Source organism: Pongo abelii, chromosome 6, assembly GCF_028885655.2.
Source record: "Pongo abelii isolate AG06213 chromosome 6, NHGRI_mPonAbe1-v2.0_pri, whole genome shotgun sequence".
NCBI classification, from domain to species: domain Eukaryota; kingdom Metazoa; phylum Chordata; class Mammalia; order Primates; family Hominidae; genus Pongo; species Pongo abelii.
The window spans coordinates 75,423,347-75,443,532 of record NC_071991.2 but is presented as its reverse complement, the minus strand read 5'-3'; positions in this window follow the sequence as shown (position 1 = coordinate 75,443,532).

Here is a 20,186-nt window from a genome sequence, read left to right as displayed (position 1 = left end):
CAAGCAATGGGGAAAGGATTCCCTATTTAATAAATGGTGCTGGGAAAACTGGCTAGCCATATGTAGAAAGCTGAAACTGGATCCCTTCCTTACACCTTATACAAAAATTAATTCAAGATGGATTAAAGACTTAAACGTTAGACCTAAAACCATAAAAACCCTAGAAGAAAACCTAGGCACTACCATTCAGGACATAGGCATGGGCAAGGACTTCATGTCTAAAACACCAAAAGCAATGGCAACAAAAGCCAAAATTGACAAATGGGATCTAATTAAACTCAAGAGCTTCTGCACAGCAAAAGAAACTACCATCAGAGTGAACAGGCAACCTACAGAATGGGAGAAAATTTTCACAACCTTCTCATCTGACAAAGGGCTAATATCCAGAATCTACAATGAACTCCAACAAATTTACAAGAAAAAAACAAACAACCCCATCAAAAAGTGGGCAAAGGACATGAACAGACACTTCTCAAAAGAAGACATTTATGCAGCCAAAACACACATGAAAAAATGCTCACCATCACTGGCCATCAGAGAAATGCAAATCAAAACCACAATGAGATACCATCTCACACCAGTTAGAATGGCAACCATTAAAAAGTCAGGTAACAATAGGTGCTGGAGAGGATATGGAGAAATAGGAACACTTTTACACTGTTGGTGGGACTGTAAACTAGTTCAACCATTGTGGAAGTCAGTGTGGCGATTCCTCAGGGATCTAGGACTAGAAATACCATTTGACCCAACCATCCCATTATTGGGTATATACCCAAAGGACTATAAATCATGCTGCTATAAAGACACATGCACACGTATGTTTATTGCAGCACTATTCACAATAGCAAAGACTTGGAACCAACCCAAATGTCCAACAATGATAGACTGGATTAAGTAAATGTGGCACATGTACACCATGGAATACTATGCAGCCATAAAAAATGATGAGTTCATGTCCTTTGTAGGGACATGGATGAAATTGGAAATCATCATTCTCAGTAAACTATCGCAAGAACAAAAAACCAAACACCACATATTCTCACTCATTGGTGGGAATTGAACAATGAGAACACATGGACACAGGAAGGGGAACAACACACTCTGGGGACTGTTGTGGGGTTGGGGGAGGGGGTAGGGATAGCATTAGGAGATATACCCAATGCTAAATGACGAGTTAATGGGTGCAGCACACCAGCATGGCACATGTATACATATGTAACTAACCTGCACATTGTGCACATGTACCCTAAAACTTAAAGTATAATAATAATAAAATAACATAAAAAAAGAAAAAAAAAGGAAAAGTAATTGTGGTATTTTGCTATTACTTTTAACATCTACTTTTAATGACAAAAACACAATTATTTTTGTACCTGTCCTGCAGGCTTGACTAAATAGAAGAAAGAATTAATGAGCTTGAAGACAGGTTATTTGAAAATACACAGTCCAAGCAGACATAAATAGAAAAGAATAAAAACAATGATACATGCCTACAGAATCTAGAAAATAGCCTCAAAAGGGCAAATCTAAGAGTTATTGGCTTGAAAGAGGATATAGAGAAAAAGATAGGGGTAGAAAGACATAATAAAAGAGAATTTCCCAACCATGGAGAAAGGTATTTATACATAAGTACAAGAAGGTCATAGAACACCAGGCAGATTTTACCCAAAGAAGACTACCTCAAGGTATTTAATAATCAAACTCCCAAAGGTCAAGAACAAAGAAAGGATTCAAAAAGCAGCAAGAGAAAAGAAACAAATAATATACAATGGAGCTCCAATACATCTGGCAGCAGACTTTTTATTGGAAACATTCCAAGCCAGGAGAAAGTGGAATGGCATATTTAAAGTGCTGAAGAAACATAGTTTTACACTAAGAGAAAAACATTATCCTTCAAATATGAAACAGAAATAAAGACTTTCCAAGACAAACAAAAGCTGAGGGTTTCTGTGAACACCAGAACTGCTCTACAAGAAATGCTAAAGAGAATACTTCATGTAGAAAGAAAAAGGATATTAATGAGTAATAAGAAATCATCTGAAGGTACAAAACTGACTGGTAATAGTAAGTACACAGAAAAATACAGACTATTATTACATTGTAACTATTGTGTAAAAGCTACTCTGATCCTAAGTAGAAAGACTAAATGATGAACCATTTAAAAATAACTACAACTTTTCAAAACATAGATAGGAAATTAAGATAGAAATAGAATAAAACAAATGTTAAAAATTGGGTGAATGACGTTATAGAGATTTTTTATCAGTTTTTTGCCTGTTTTTATGATGTTAAGTTGTTATCAGCTTAAAATAATAGTTATAAGGTAGAAGTTGCATGACTCATGGTAACCTCAAAGCAAAAACTTAGAACAGATACACAAAAAATAAAAGGCAAGAAACGAAATCCTATTACTAGAGAAAATCACCTTCACTAAAAGGAAGACAGGAAAAAAACAAACAACAAAAGAGAAGAAGATAGAACAACCAGAAAACAGATAATCAAATGGTAAGAGTAGTCCAGGCGCAGTGGCTCACATCTGTAATCACAGCACTTTGGGAGGCCAAGGTGGGCAGATCATGAGGTCAGGAGATTGAGATCATCCTGGCTAACATGGTGAAACCCCATCTTTACTAAAATTACAAAAATTAGCCAGGCATGGTGGCAGGTGCCTGTAGTCCCAGCTACTCGGTAGCCTGAGGCAGAATGGTGTGAACCTGGGAGGTGGAGCTTGCAGTGAGCCGAGATCACACCACTGCACTCTAGCCTAGGTGACAGAGCAAGACTCCAACTAAAAAAAAAAAAATGGCAATAGTAATTCCTTTCTTATCAATATAACATCAAAAGTAAATTACCTAAACTCTCTAATGAAAAAACAAAGTGACTGAATGGATTAAGAAACAAAGCCCCAATGATCTGTTGACTACAAGAAACATAGTCAACTATAAAGACACATATAGACTGAAAATAAAATGATAAAAATAATATTTAATTCCAATGGAAGCTAAAACAGAGCAGAAGTACCTATATTCATATCAGACAAAATAAAGTTTAAGACATAAACTATAACAAGAGACAAAAAAGATTTTTATATAATGATAAAGGGGTCAGCACAAGGATATAAGAATTTAAAATATGTATGCACCCATCACTGTAGGAGCCAGATATGTAAAATAAATATTATTAGAGCTAAAGAGAGATAGACCCAAATACCAAAATAGCCAGAGACTTCATCACCTCACTTTCAGCATTAGATAGATCTCCTACACAGAAAATCAACAAATTAACATCAAAATTAATCTGCACTATAAAACAAATGGACCTTATAGATCTCTACAGAAAATTTCATCCAATGGTTGCAGAATACACATTCTTTTTCTCAGTACATGGTTTATTATCAAGGATAGACCATACGTTAGGTCACAAAACAAGTCTTAAAGCATTCAAAAAAATGAAATAATATCAAGCATCTTCTCCAACCACAATGGAATAAAACTAGAAATTAATTACAAGAGGAATTTTGGAAACTATGCAAACACATGGAAATTAAACAATATGCTCTTATGACTAGTGAGTCAATGAAGAAATTAATAAGGAAATTGAAAAATCCCTTGAAACAAATGATAAGGAAATACAACATATAAAACCTGTGAGATACAGCAAGAGCAATACTAAGAGAGAAGTTAATGCCTACATTAAAAAAGAAAAAAAAATTTCAAAAGTTAGTGACTACATCAAAAAAGAAGAAAACTTCAAATACACAACCTAACAATCCATCTTTAAAAATCTAGAAAAGCAAGATGAAACCAAACCCAAAATAGTAGAAAAAAATAAATAATAAAAATCATACTGGTAGTCAATAAAATTGAATTTTAAAAAATACAAAAGACTGATTAAACAAAAATTTAAAAAAAAATTAAACAAAATTGATACACCTTTAGCCAGACTAACAGAGAAAAGAGGAAAGAAGATCCAAATAAATAAAATGAGAAATGAAAAGGAAGACACTACCATGGATATGGCAGAAATTCAAAAGATCATTACTGGCTAGTATGAGCAACTGTATGCCAATAAAGTGGAAAATCTAGAAGAAATGAACAAATTTCTAGACACATAAAACCTATCAAATTTGAACCAGGAAGAAATCCAAAACCTGAGCATACCAATAACAAGTAATGAGATTAAAGCTGTAATAAAAAGTCTCCTAGCAGAGAAAAGCCCAAGACCTAACAGCTTCACTGAAGAATTTTACCAAATATTTAATGAAGAATCAATATCCTTCTCAAACTATTCTAAAAAATAGAGGAGGGAATACTTCCAAACTCATTCTACAAGGCCAGTATTACCCTGATACCAAAACCAGACAAAGACACATCAAAAAAAGAAAACTGCAGGCCAATATCTCTGATGAATATTGATGCAAAAGTCCTCAACACAACACCAGCAAACTTAATTTAACAATATCTGAATAAGTTCATTCATCATGACAAAGTGGGATTTATCCCTTGGAAACAATAATGTTTCCACATATGCAAATGAATCAATGTGATACATCATATCAACAGAATGAAGCATAAAACCATATGATGATTTCAATTGATGATGAAAATCTTTTGATAAAATTCAACTTCCCTTTATGATAAAAGCCCTCTATAAACTGGATATACAAGGAACATACCTGTACCTAGTAAAAGCCATTTGCAAGAGACCCACAGCAAGTATAATATTAAATGGGGAAAAACTGAAAGCCTTTCCTCTAAGACCTGGAACATGACAAGGATGCCCACTTTCACTACTGTTATTCAACATAGTACTGGAAGTCCTAGCCAGAGCGATCAGAAAAGAGAAATAAATTTTAAAAATCCAAATTGGAAAAGAAGAAGCCAAATTATTCTTATTTGCAGATAATATGATCTTACATTTTGAAAAAACTTAGACTTCACCAATAAACTATTAGAACTAATAAATAAATTCAGTAAAATTACAAGATACAAAATCAATGTGTAAAAATGAGTAGCATTTCTGCATGCTGACAGTGAACCATCTAAAACAGAAATTTTTGAAAATGTAATCTCTTTTACAATAGCCACAAATAAAGTTAAATACCTAGGAATTAACCAAATAAGTGAAAGATCTCTATAATAAAAACAACACTGGTGAAGGAAATTGAAGAGGACACCAAGAAATGGAAAAATATTCCATGTTCATGATTGCAAGTATCAATATTGTTAAGATGTACACATTGCCCAAAGGAGTCTACAGATTCAATGCAATCCCTATCAAAATAGCAATGATATTCTTCACAGAAATAGGAAAAAAAAATCCTAAAATTTATATGGAACCACAAAAGAATCAGAATAGCCGAAGCTATCCCAGGAGAAGAGAACAAAACTGGAAGAAGCACATTACCTGACTTCAAATTACATTACAAAGCTATAGTTACCAAAACAGCATGGAACTGGCATAAAAACAGACGCATAGATCAATGTGAATAGAGAACCCAGAAATAAGTTCACACATCTACAGTAAACTCATTTTCAACAAAGGTGCCAAGAACATACACTGGGGAAAAGACAGTCTCTTTCATAATGGTGGTGGGAAAACTGGGTATACATATGCAGAAGAATAAAACTAGACCATTGTCTCTCACTGATATGGTTTGGATTTGTATCCCCACCCAGATGCAATGTCAAATTGTAATCCCCGTTGTTGGAGGTGGGGTCTAGTGAAAGGTGATTGGATCATGGTGGTGGAATTCTCATGAATGGTTTAGCATCATACCCCCTTGGTACTAAGAAGTGGGGCATTGCTATAAATATACCTGAAAATGTGGAAGTGACATTGTAACTGGTTAATGGGCAGAGGTTGGGGAAGAGTGTGGAGGGCTCAGAATAAAAAAGGCACATGAAGGAAAAATTGGAACTTCCTAGAGACTTGTTGAATGTTTATGACCAAAATGCTGATAGCGATATGGACAATGAAGTCCAGGTTGATAAGGTCTCAGATGGAGAAAAGGAGCTTATTGATAGCTAGAGCAAAGGTTGCTTTGTTTTGCTTTAGTGGAGAAGCTGGAGGCAATGTGCCCCTGCCCTAGGAATCTGTGGGACTTTGAAGTTGAGAGTGATGATTTAGGGTATCCAATTGTTTAAAAGTGTGTGGCACCTCCCCCCACCCTCTCTCTCTTACTCCCACTTAGTCCATGTAAGAAGTGTCTGCTTCTCCTTTACCTCAGGTATTTCTTTATAGCAGTGAGGGAATGAACTAATAGACTCACCATATATAAAAATCAAATCAAAATGATTTAAAGACTTAAATCTACAACCTCAAACTATGAAACTACTATTAAATAAAATAAAACATTGGGGAAACTCTACAGGACATTGGACTAGGCAAAAATTTCTTAAATAATACTCCACAAGGACAGGCAACCAAGGCAAAAATGGACAAACGAGATCACATTAATAAAAAAAATCTGGCTGGGCATGGTGGCTCACACTTGTAATCCCAGCACTTTCGGAGGCTGAAGCAGGTGGATCACCTGAAGTCAGGGGTTCACCACTAGCCTGGCCCACATGGTGAAATCCTATCTCTACTAAAAATAGTAAAAATTAGCCAGGTGTGGTGGTGGGCACCTGTAATCTCAGCTTGTCAGGAGGCTGAGGCAGGGGAATCACTTGAACCCAGGAGGCAGAGGTTGCAGTGAACCGAGATCATGCCATTGCACTCTAGCCTGGGCAACAAGAGCGAAACTCCATCTCAAAGAAAAAAAAACAAATTTTGCAAAGCAAAAGAAACAATCAAAAAAGTGAAGAAACAAGCAAAAGAATGAGAGAAAATATTGGCAATACTCACAAACACCCCATCTGACAAGGGATTAATAACCAGATGTATAAGGTACTCAAACAACTCTATAGGAATAAATGTAATTATTTGATTAGAAAATGGACAAAAGATTTGAATAGACATTTTTCAAAAGAAGACACACAAATGGCAAATAAGCCTATGAAAGGTGCTCAACATCACTGATCATCAGATAAATACAAATCAAAACAGAGATATCATCTCACCCCATTTAAATGGTTTATATCCAAAAACCAGGCAATAAGATGTGGAGAAAAAGGAATGCTTGTACACTGTTGGTGGGAATGTAAAGTATACTCTATTGAGAACAGTATAGAGGTTCCTCAAAACACTAAAAATTGAGCTGCCACATGATCCAGCAATCCTACAGCTGGGTATATACACAAATGAAAGTAAGTCAATATATCCGAGTTATTTCTGCACTCCCATGTTTGTTGCAGCACTATTCACAATAGCCAAGATTTGTAAGCAACCTAAGTGTCCATCAACAGATGAACGGAAAAAGGAAATGTGGTACTTACACACAATGGAATATTAGTACTATTTAGTCATAAAAGAAGGAGGTCCTATCATTTACAACAACATGGATGGAATTGGAGGTCATTAAGTGAAATAAACCAGGCACAGAAGGACAAATTTTGCTTGTTCTCACTTACTTGTGGGTGCTAAAGTTAAAAACATTGAATTCATGGAGTTAAAAAGTAGGATGGTTACTACAGGTTGGGAATGGTAGTGGTAAGGGTGGGATAAAAGTAGGCATGGTTAATGGGTACAAAAACTAGAAAGAATAAATAATGCCTAGTTTTGATAGCACAACAGGGTGACAATAGTCAATAATAATTTAAGTGTACATTTTAAAATAACTAAAATAGTATAAGTCAATTTTTTTTTAATTTAACAGAGTTTACTTGAACAAAGAATGATTCATGATTAGGGCAGAACTCAGAACCAGAAGTGGTTCAGAAAGCAGACTGCTGAGCCATGTGAGCAATGAGATTTTGTAGCCCAAAGTAGAGAAACCACCTGACTGGATTTTTTGCAACACAAAGGATAAGTACTTGAGTGGATTAATCCCATATTTTCCATAATGTGGTTATTACACATTGCATGTCTGTATCAAAATATCATATGTGATCCATAAATACATACACCTACTATGTACCTACAAAAATTAGAAATTAAAAATTAAATTAAAAAAAGATAATAAGACCATGATCAAGTGAGTTTTATACCAGGGATGCAAAGATGGCTCAACATGTTCAAATCAATACATGTGATATATCGCATATACAGAATAAAGAACAAAAATCAAGTAATCATCTCAATAGATGCAGAAAAAGCATGTGATAAAATTCAACATCCCTTTATGATAAAACCTTCAAGACAATAGGCATTGAAGGAACATACCTCAAAATAATAAAGGCTATACATGACAAAACCATAGTTAACATACTGAATGGGGGAAAGCTGAAAGCATTTTTTTCTAAGAAGTGTTAGAAGATAAGGGCGCCCACTTTCACCATTCCTATTGAACCTAGTACTAGAAGTCCTAGCAAAAGCAATCAGGTAAGATAAAGAAATAAAATCCATCTAAATTGGAAAAGAAGTCAAATAATCTATTTGCTGATGTTGTGATATTACATGTAGGAAAATCTAAAGACTCCACCCAAAAACGTTTAGATTTGATAAATGAATTAAGTAAAGTTGCATGATATGAAATAAAAACAAAATTTAGTAACATTTCTACACATCAGTAACAATTTAGGTAAAAAAGAAATTAACAAAGCAATTTCACTTACAATAGCTACAAAAAAAGAGAAACCCTAGAAATATATTTAACCAAGGAGGTGAAAGTTTATTTATAAGGAAAGCTATGAAACACTGTTGAAAGAAATTGAAGAGGGCACAAAAAAATGAAAAAATATCCCATGCTCTTGGATGGGAAGAATTAGTATCATTAAGATGCCATGCTGCCCAAATAAATCTATAGATTCAGGGCATTCCCTGACAAAATACCAAAGTCATTTTTCACGGAATTAGAAAAAAATCTTAAAATTAATAAGAACCAAAAACAAAAACCTGAATAGCCAAAGCAATTTTTTTTCTTTTTTGAGGCAGAGTCTTGCTCTTGTCACCCAGGCTGGAGTGCAATGGCGTGATCTCTGCTCACTGCAACCTCCACCTTGCAAGTTCAAGCAATTCTCCTCCTGCCTCAGCGTCCCTAGTAGCTGGGATTACAGGCGCCCATCCAGCTAATTTTTGTATTTTTAGTAGAGACAGGGTTTTGCCACATTGGCCAGGCTGCCAAAGCAATCTGAGCTAAAAAAAAAAAAAAAAAAAAAAGAAAGCTGGAGAGATCACATTATCTGACTTCAAATTATGTTACAAAACTATAGTAACCAAAACAGCATGATACTGGTATAAAAACAAACATATAGACTAATCAAACAATAGAGAAATGAGAAAGAAAGCCACATATTATGCAGCAAAATGATCTTTGATGAAGCCAACAAGAACATATATTGGGGAAAGATACCTTCTTCAATAAATGGTGCCGGGAAAATTGAATTGTCATATGCAGAAGAATAAAACTGGACCCATATCTCTCAACTCAGCAAGAATTAATTCAAGATTGATTAAAGACTTAAAACATAAGACCCCAAACTATAAAAATACTTAAGAAAACCTAGGGAAAACTCTTCTGGACATTGGTCTAGGCAAATAATTTATGAGTAAGGCTTCAAAAGCACAGATAACAAAAGCAAAAATATATGAATTGGACTTAATTAAATTAAAAACTTCTTTACAGCAAGAGAAACAATCAACAAAGTGAAGATACAACCTTTTGAATATGAGAAAATGTTTGCAAACTATTCACTCAACAGGTGAATAACAAGAAACTCAAATACCTCAACAATAATAAAATATTACTAATAATCCCATTAAAAAGTGGGCAAAAAACATGAATAGCAATTTTTTCAAATAAGACATACAAATGGTCAACAGGTATACAAAAATGCTTAACATTATTAATCATCAGAGAAATGCAAATCAAAACCAATAAAATATTATCTTATCCCAGCCAGAATGGCTAAAATAAAGATTAAAAATAACAGATGTTGACCAGGATTCGGAAAGAAGGAAACTCATTTACCCTGTTGGTGATAATGTAAATTAGTATAGCCTCTATGGAAAACATAGCAATTTCTCAAAGAACTAAAAATAGGACTACTCTTCACTCCAGCAATCACACTGCTGGCTAACTACCCAAAAGAAAAGAAATTAATATAGCAAAAGAACACCTGTACTCATATGTCTAAGACAACATTATTTACAATAGCAAATGTATGGAATAAACCTAAGTGTCCATTAACAGATGAACAAATAAAAAAAACGTGGTATATATACAAAATGGAATACTATACAGCCATAAAACATAAAGGCATATATTTTGAAGCAACAAGGTTGTAACTGGAGGTCCATATCTTAATCAAAATAAACCAGGCAGAGAAACACTAATATCACATGTTGTCTCTCATAAGTGGGTACTGAAAACGTGCTCACATGAACATAAAGAGTGAAATGATACACAATAAATACTTGGATGGGTAAGAGGATGGGAAAGGCAAGAATAATAAGAGATTTATGAATGGGTACAATGTAAGTTATTTGGGTGATGGATAATCTCAAATCCCTGACTCATACACAATCTATGCATGTAACAAAATTGTGCATGCACCTTATAAATTTGTACAAAAGGAAAATAATAATACTTTCAGATGAGTTGAATTTTATCTTTTACTGAAATTAATATTAATGAAAAACATAAAAACCTCTATTTTTTTTTTTACTTGTTGAGACCCACTGACACATTTTTATCACTTGTTGGAGGAGACGGCAATCCAAATTATTGTGTCAATATTATGCTGCTTTTGGTTCAATATCCTTACTCTTTTAGATCACAAAATAACGTCTCTGCTCAAGTTCTTTTTATTTATTTATTTATATATTTTTTATTATTATACTTTAAGTTCTGGGTTACATTTGCAAAACACGCAGTTTTGTTACATAGGTATACACATGCCCTGGTGGTTTCCCACACCCATCAACCCATTAATCTACATTAGGTATTTCTCCTAATGTTATCCCCCCCCAGCCCCCCACCTCCCAACAGGTCCTTGTGTGTGATGTTCCCCACCCCCACTGTGTCCATGTAATCTCATTGTTCAACTCCCACTTATGAGTGAGTACATGCAGTGTTTGGTTTTCTGATCTTGTGATAGTTTACTGAGAATGATGGTTTCCAGCTTCATCCATGTCCCCGCAGAGGACATGAACTCATCCATTTTTATGGATGCATAGTATTCCATGGTGTATATGTGCCACATTTTCTTAATCCAGTCTATCATTGATGGACATTTGGGTTGGTTCCAAGTGTTTGCTATTGTGAATAGTGCCACAATAAACATATGTGTGCATGTGTCTTTATTGTAGGATGATTTATAATCCTTTGGGTAAATGCCCAGTAATGGGATGGCTGGGTCAAATGGTATTTCTAGTTCTACATCCTTGAGGAATCACCACACTGTCTTCCACAATGGTTGAACTAATTTACACTCCCACCAACAGTGTAAAAGCATTCCTACTTCTCCACATCCTCTCCAGCATCTGTTGTTTCCTGACTTTTTAATGATCGCCATTCTAACTGGCATGAGATAGTATCTCATTGTGGTTTTGATTTGCATTTCTCTAATGACCAGTGATGATGAGCATTTTTTCATATGTCTGTTGGCTGCATAAATGTCTTCTTTTGAGAAGTGTTTGTTCATATCCTTTGCCCATTCTTTGATGGGGTTGTTTGTTTGTTGTAAATTTGTTTAAGTTCTTTGTAGATTCTGGATATTAGCCCTTTGTCAGACGGATGCACTGCAAAAAATTTCTCCCATTCTGTTGGTTGCCTGTCCACTCTGATGATAGTTTCTTTCGCTGTGCAGAAGCTCTTTAGCCTAATTAAATCCCATTTGTCAATTTTGGCTTTTGTTGCCATTGCTTTTGGTGTTTTAGACATGAAGTCTTTGCCCATGCCTATGTCCTGAATGGTATTGCCCAGGTTTTCTTCTATGATTTTTATGTTCCTAGGTCTTATGTTTAAGTCTTTGATCCATCTGGAGTTGATTTTTGTATAAGGTGTAAGGACAGGATCTAGTTTCAGTTTTCTGCATATGGCTAGCCAGTTTTCCCAACACCATTTATTAAATAGGGAATCTTTCCCCTATTTAATGTTGTAGCTGTGTGGTGTTATTTCTGAGGCCTTCGTTCTGTTCTATTGGTCTATATATCTGTTTTGGTACCAGTACCATGCTGTTTTGGTTACTGTAGCCTTGCAGTATAGTTTGAAGTCAGGTAGCATGATGCCTCTAGCTTTGTTCTTCTTGCCCAGAATTGTCTTTGCTATGTGGGCTCTTTTTTGGTTCCATATGAAGTTTAAATTAGTCTTTTTTCCAATTCTGTGAAGAAAGTCAGTGGTAGCTTGATGGGGATAGCATTGAGTCTATAAATTACTTTGGGCGGTATAGCCATTTTCACGATATGTATTCTTCCTATCCATCAGCATGGAATGTTTTCCATTTGCTTGTGTCCTCTCTTATTTCTCTGAGCAGTGGTTTGTAGTTCTCCTCAAAGAGGTTCTTCACATCCCTTGTAAGTTGGATTCCTAGGTATTTTATTCTATTTGTAGCAATTGTGAATGGGAGTTCACTCATGATTTGGCTCTCTATTTGTCTGTTGTCGGTGTATAAGAATGCTTGCGATTTTTGCACATTGGTTTTGTATCCTGAGACTTTGCTGAAGTTTCTCATCAGCTTAAGGAGGTTTGGGGCTGAGACAATGGGGTTTTCTAAATATACAATCATGTCATTTGCAAACAGAGAAAATTTGACTGCCTCTCTTCCTATTTAAATATCCTTTATTTCTTTCTCTTGCCTGATTGCCCTGGCCAGAACTTCCAGTACTATGTTCAATAGGAGTGGTGAGAGAGGGCATCCTTGTCTCGTGCCGGTTTTCAAAGGGAATGCTTCCAGTTTTTGCCCATTCAGTATGATATTGGCTGTAGGTTTGTCATAAATAGCTCTTACTATTTTGAGATATATTCCATTGATACCTAGCCAGACTAATAAAGAAGAAAAGAGAGAAGAATCAAATAGACACAATAAAAAATTATATAGGGGATATCACCACTGATCCCACAGAAATACAAACTACTATCAGAGAATAAAACACCTCTATGCAAATAAACTAGAAAGTCTAGAAGAAAGGGATAAATTCCTGGACTCATACACCCTCCCAAGTCTAAGCCTGGAAGAAGTCGAATCCCCGAATAAACAAGTAACAAGTTCTGAAATTGAGGCAGCAATGAATAGCCTACCAACCAAAAAAATCCAGGACCAGATGGATTCACAGCCAAATTCTACCAGAGATACAAGGAGGAGCTAGTACCATTCCTTCTGAAACTATTCCAAACTATAGAAAAAGAGGGAATCCTCCCTTACTCCTTTATGAGACCAGCATCATCCAAAACCTGGCAGAGATACAACAACAACAACAAACAAAAAAAAAAAAAAAAAAAAAAAGAAAGAAAAGAAAAGAAAATTTCAGGCCAATATCCCTGATGAACATCAATGCAAAAATCCTCAATAAAATACTGGCAAACCGAATCCAGCAGCGTATCAAAAAGCTTATCCACCACGATCAAGTTGGCTTCACCCCTGGGATGCCAGGCTGGTTCAACATAAGCAAATCAATAAACATAATCCATGACATAAACAGAACCAATGACAAAAACCACGATTATCTCAATAGATACGGAAAAGGCTTTCCATAAAATTCAACACCCCTTCATGCTATTTATTATTATTTTTTTGAGACAGATTCTTGCTCTGTCACCCAGGCTGGAGTGCACTGGCATGATCTTGGCTCACTGCAACCTCCGCCTCCCTGGTTGAAGCCCCGGGTTCAAGCAATTCACCTGCCTCAGCCTCCTGAGTAGCTAGGATTACAGGCCCCCACCATAATGCCCAACTTATTTTTGTATTTTTAGTACAGACAGGGTTTCATCATGTTGGCTAGGCTGATCCGCTCAAGTTCTTATCCAACCTATTCCACTTTCAGAAGCAGGTCATTATTTCCTTTCAGCTGTTGGAGATCACCTGACTGCTTTTCCTTTCCTGTCATTTTCAAACAGGGGTATTTTTTAATATCCTAACCAATCCTAGATCTGATATTTTTGTGTATCTGCTTTTCCCCCCAAGTCTTATTTGTTTGGCAGTTATTGAATGCAAGTCTGCAAATTAGATCTCTGTCATATTACTTTTTCACAACTCTGCATGTAGACATATTTTCATGCTACAAACAATAAACCATATTTCCCAGATGATTTTGCTTAAGCAGGAGGATGAGAAAAAGTACGCAAGCATCTGGGATTCTGCCACACCTGACAAATTTTATTATTGATTAAGATTCTCATCTCGGTTTATTGAAGAGTAATCACTTATTTGCAGCTACATAGCAATCACTGGTGGAAACTAACAGAATTTCAGCCTCCATAATATAGCTTTATTCTTTTCTCTTAGGAGGAAAAATATTGTAAGTGAAAATTATGTCTGCTTTTAAGACCTGAGAAAATACTAAGTGGTTGAACAATAAATTTCAGAAATTCCTTCGTATAGCTGAAATTAAGGTTAATTAAGGATTTTTTAAAAACCAAACTATGAATTGTTCTATGAATTAGAAGAAACAGTATCTTTTTTCAAGTGTCTATCAGTTCAAACATTGACAACTTCCCATAACGCTGGACACGAGTAGGTGCAATCTAGAAAAGACGATGGTAATAGAATGGCAAAAAACAGGTGAATATTGACTTGCTCCTTTTTTACTGCTTTTACAGATGGCTAATTAATCTGTTAATATTTATTTATTAACTGAAAGTATCTAGAGTAACTATGTGCACTTTACCACCAACCTGAGCCCACAAACATGCATTATTTTATTCTTCCTTGGAGAAATTTCTGTTAGTACAGTGATTGCACCTTCAAAATAAGTCAATGAATACATCAAAAAGCTTATCAGTTAAGATATAATCAAATTAAAATATGTTCAAATGAAAGTGTCTCAGGCAACAAGAATATTCATTTTCTCACATTGCAAGAAGCCCAAAGTTAGGCAATTCCAGAGTAGCAATTTAGTGATTTTTAACATGACTAGCTCTTTTATCATTTCTCTGCTCTCCAATCCTCAGTGTATTAACAATTTCTTCTCTCATGGTTGCAGCATGTCTGTCTCAACTCTGGAAATCATATTCTCACATACCAGCCACAAAAGAAGGGAAGAAAAGAGTAAAAAGAGATTGTTGCTCCTACTTCACTTTTTAGCACAAAGGAAAATATTTCTAAGTTATCTGCCAGCAGACATTTTTTTTTTATTCTCGTTGGTGGAAACTGGGTCATACATCCATCCTGAAATCAATCACTGGCAAAGATGCATTAGCCAACCATAATGTCATAGCCCAGTTAAGGCTTACCCTTAAAGCTGGGAGAGGGGCACATCTTGGTGTGCATGTTGCTGCTAACCTACAATCTCAACACGTTTGAAGAAAGAATGGCTGTTGAATAAGCCACAAACCACTTCTGCCACCAGAGTGAAGTAGTTTTAATTAAATTTTCACTGCCAAGTATGTTTGGGAAAGGTAAAAATGCATGAAGAGAAAGTTGTTGGAGATAGCGTGGAATGTAAATGAAATGGAAAATTTCCAAGTACATATTATGATAATGCTGAAATCATTCTCGGAAGATTTTTTAACTTAAACGGCCTTTCTATCAAAGGTTATCCCACATAGAAAAAAAGCCTGCAACCTCAAGGAAGGAGGAAATTTAAAACCATCTTTGAGAATAGCTTTCACATTATTGACTGCCTTTAGAAAAATTGACCCTCAACACATATCCATGCATATTTCAATTCTATTTACTCTGTCTCACCTTTTCATTTGTCAAAACTGGAAATCAGGCTACACCTTCCTTGGCCTTACACCATTAATCTGGCCTGACCAATATTTAGAAGTTATCTTTGTATTACATCTGCCCATCTTTCACTTTTTTATTGTGGTAATCTATACATAACATAAAATTAAACATTTAAACCATTTTATAGAATTCTTATTTTTTGTACAAAGTACACAGTACTTAGTAGGTACACAGATGTATGAGGTACCCGAGAATTGGACACAGGCATATAACGTGTGGTAATAACATCGGGTGGTGGGGTATCCATCACCTTAAGCATTTATCCTTTCTTTGGGTTACAAACAATCCAATTATATTCTTTCCATTGCTTTAAATGTACAATAAATTATTGTTGACTATAGATACACTATTGGGCTATCAAATACTAGATCTTACTCATGCTGTGTATTTTTTGTGTCCAATAACCATTCCTACTTCATTTCCCCACCCCACTACCTTTCTCAGCCTCTAATAACCTTCACTCTGCTCTCTATCTTTATGAGTTCAATTGTTTTAATTTTCAGCTTCCATAGATAGGTAAGAACAGGTGAAGTTTGTCTTTCTGTGCCTGGCTTATTTTACTTAACATAGCTCCATCAATGTTGTTGCCAATGACAGGATCTCATTGTTTTTAAATAGCTAAATAGTACTCCATTGTGTATATGTACTACAATTTCTTTATATATTTTTCTGTGGATGGACACTCTTACTGCTTCCAAATCTTGGCTATTGTGAATAGAGCTGCAATAAATGTAGAAGTGCAGGTATCTCTTTGAAATACTGATTTCCATTTTTTTTTTTTGAGTTTATGTTTTTTGGGTATGTCTTCTTTTGAGAAATATCCATTCAGGTCTTTTGCCCATTTTCTAATGAGATTATTAGACCTTTTTTCCTTAAAGTTGTTTGAGCAACTTTTATATTCTGGTTATTAATCCCTTGTCAGATGGGGAGTTTGCAAATATTTTCTACCATTCTGTGGGTTGTCTATTCACTTTGTTGATTGTATCCTTTGCTGTGCAGAGGATACAATTCCCTCCTCTTCTATTTTTTGAAATAGTTTGAGTAGGATTGGTATTAGTTCTTCTTTAAATGTTTGGTAAAATTGAGCAGCATTTTTTAACTTGATGCAATCCCATTTGTCCATCTTTCTTTGGCTGCCTGTGCTTGTGGGATATTACTTAAGAAATCTTTGCCTAGTCCAATGTGCTGTAGAGTTTCTACAATGTTTTATTCCAGTTGTTGCAGAGTTTGAGGTCTTAGATTTCAGTCTTTAAACAACTTTGATTTGATTTTTGCATATGATGAGAGACAGGGGTCTAGTTTCATTCTTTTGCATATAGATCTCCAGTTTTCCCAGAACCATTTATTGAAAAGACTGTTCTTTCTTCATTGTATGTTCTTGGTAAATTTGTAGAAAATGAGTTTGCTATAGATATGTGGATTTGTTTCTGGGTTCTCTCTATTCTGTTGCATTGGTCTATTTGTCTGTTTTTATGCCAGTATTACGCTGTTTTGGTCACTATAGTTGTTTAGTATAATTTGAAATCAGGTAATGTGTTTTCTTCAGTTTTGTTCTTTTTGCTCAGGATAGTTTTGGCTATTCTGGATGTTTTGTGGTTTCTTTTTTTTTTTTTAGAATTGTTTTTCTATTTCTGTGAAGAATGTGATTGGTATCATCACATTGAATCTGTAGATTGCTTTGGGTAGAATGGATATTTTCTCAATATTTATTTTTCCAATCCATGAACATGAACTATTATTCCATTTTTATGTGTCCTCTTCAATTTATTTCATCGATGTTTTATAGTTTTATTGTAGAGATCTTTCACCCCTTCAGTTAGGTTAATTTCTTTGTATTTTATTTATAGATATTACAAGTGGAATTCCTTTATTTCATTTCCTGATTGTTCACTGTTGTTATATAGAAATGCTACTGGTTTTTGTATAATTATTGATTTTGCATCCTGCGATTTTACTGTATTTGTTTATCAGCTATAATAGTTTTTGGTAAAGTTCATAAGTTTCTCATACTATGTACAAATGAGGATAATTTGACTTCTTCTTTTCCAATATAGATGTCCTTTATTTCTTTCTCTAGTCTGATTGTTCTAGCTAGAACTTACAGTACTAGGCTGAATAACAGGGATGAAAGTAGGCATCCTTGTCATATTCCAGATCTTAGGGGAAAAGCTTTCCGTTTTTCCCCATTCGGTAGTGATACTGCTGTGGGTCTTTCACATTGGCTTTTATTATGTTGAGGTATACCCAGTTTTTTCAAGTTTTTGACGTGAAGGGAAGTTGAATTTTATCAAATGCGTTTACAGCATCAATTAAAATGATCATATGATTTTGTGCTTCACTCTGTTGAAATGATGTATTTCACTGATTGATTTACATGTGTTGAGCCATCCTTGCATCCCAAGGATAAATGCCACTTGGTCATGATGAATGAACTTTTTAGTCTGTTGTTGAATTCAGTTTGATAGCATATTGTTGAGGATTTTTTAATCAATGTTCATCAGGATACTGGCATAAAACTTGTTGTTTTTTTTTTCAGGGGTCTTTATCTAATTTTGGTATCAGGTTAATACTGGCTTCATAGAATGAGTTTGGAAGTATTCCATCCTCCTTTATTTTTTAAAATAGTTTGAATAGGATTGGTATTAGTTCTTATTTAATAGTTTGGTAAAATTCAGCAGTGAAGCCATTAGGTCTCAAAGTTTTCTTTGCTGGGAGACTTTTTATTATATCTTTTATCTCATTACATGTTATTCGTCTATTTAGGTTTTAGATTTCTTCAGGTTCAATCTTGGTGGGTTATATGTGTCTAGAAATTTGTCTATTTCTTCTAAATTTTTTAATTTGTTGGCATATAGTTGCCCCTGGTAGCCTGTAATCATCTTCTGAATTTCTGTGGTATCAATTGTAATGTATCCTTTTTCTTCTCTGAATTTTTTAGTGTTTATATTTATTTATTCAATTTTTAGCTTTTATTTTAGTTCACGGGTACATGTGAAGTTTTGTTATATAGGTAAATTGCATGACGTGGTGGTTTTGTGTACAGATTATTTTATCACCAGGTAATTAGCATAGTACCCAATAGGTAGTTTTTCGCTTATCTGCCTCCTCCCACCGTCCACTTTAAAGTAGGCCCCAGTGTCTATTGTTTCCTTCTTCATGTCCATGTGTACTCAATGTTTAGCTCCCACTTATATGTAAGAAAATGTGGTATCTGGTTTTCTGTTCCTGTGTTAGTTCACTTAGGATAATGGCTTCCAGTTCCATTTATGTTGCTGCAAAGGACAAAATCTCATTCTTTTATATGGCTGCATAGCATTCCATGGTGTACATGCACCACATATTTTGTATTCTTTCCACCACTGATGGGCATTTACATTGATTCCACTTTTTGCTATTGTGAATAGTGCTGTGATGAAGATACATATGCATATGACTTTACTTATTTGGGTCTTCTCTCTTTCTCAGTCAGGCTAAAGTTTTGTCAATTTTGTATATCTTTTCAAAAAGCCAACTTTTTGTTTTGTCAATTTTTTGTATTGTTTTCTTAAGTTCAATTTCATTTATTTCTGCTCTGTTCTTTATTATTTCTTTTTTCTACTAATTTTGGGTTTGGTTTGGTCTTGCTTTCCTAGTTCTCCAAAATGCATCATTAGGTTGTTTATTTGAAGTTTTTCTACTTTTTTAATGTAAGCACTCACAGCTATAACTTTCCTCTTATTACTGGTTTTATCATATCCCAGAGGTTTTGGTATGTTATGTTTTCATTATCATTTGTTTTAAATGTTTTTAATTCCTTTTTAATTTATTGACCCCACTGGTCATTCCAGAGCATATTGTTTAATTTCCATTTGTTTGTACAGTTTACAAAATTCCTGTTATTAATTTTTAGTTTTATTCCATTGTGGCTAGAGAAGATACTTGATATAATCTCAATTTGTTTACATTTTTAAGGCTTGTTTTATGACCTAACCTATATTCTATCCTTGAGAATAGTCCATGGGCTCCAAAGAATTTGTATTCTGCAGCCATTGGATGAAATGTTCTGTAGAGATCTATTAAGTCCATTTGATCTATAATGCAAATTAAGTCTGATGTTTCTTTGTTGATCTTCTGTCTGGAAGTCTGTTCAATGCTGTACATGGGATATTGAAGTCTGCAACCATTATTGTATTTTGATCTATCTCTCTCTTTAGCTCTAATAATATCTGTTTATGTAACTGGTTGCTCCAGTGTTGGGTGCATATGTATTTCAAA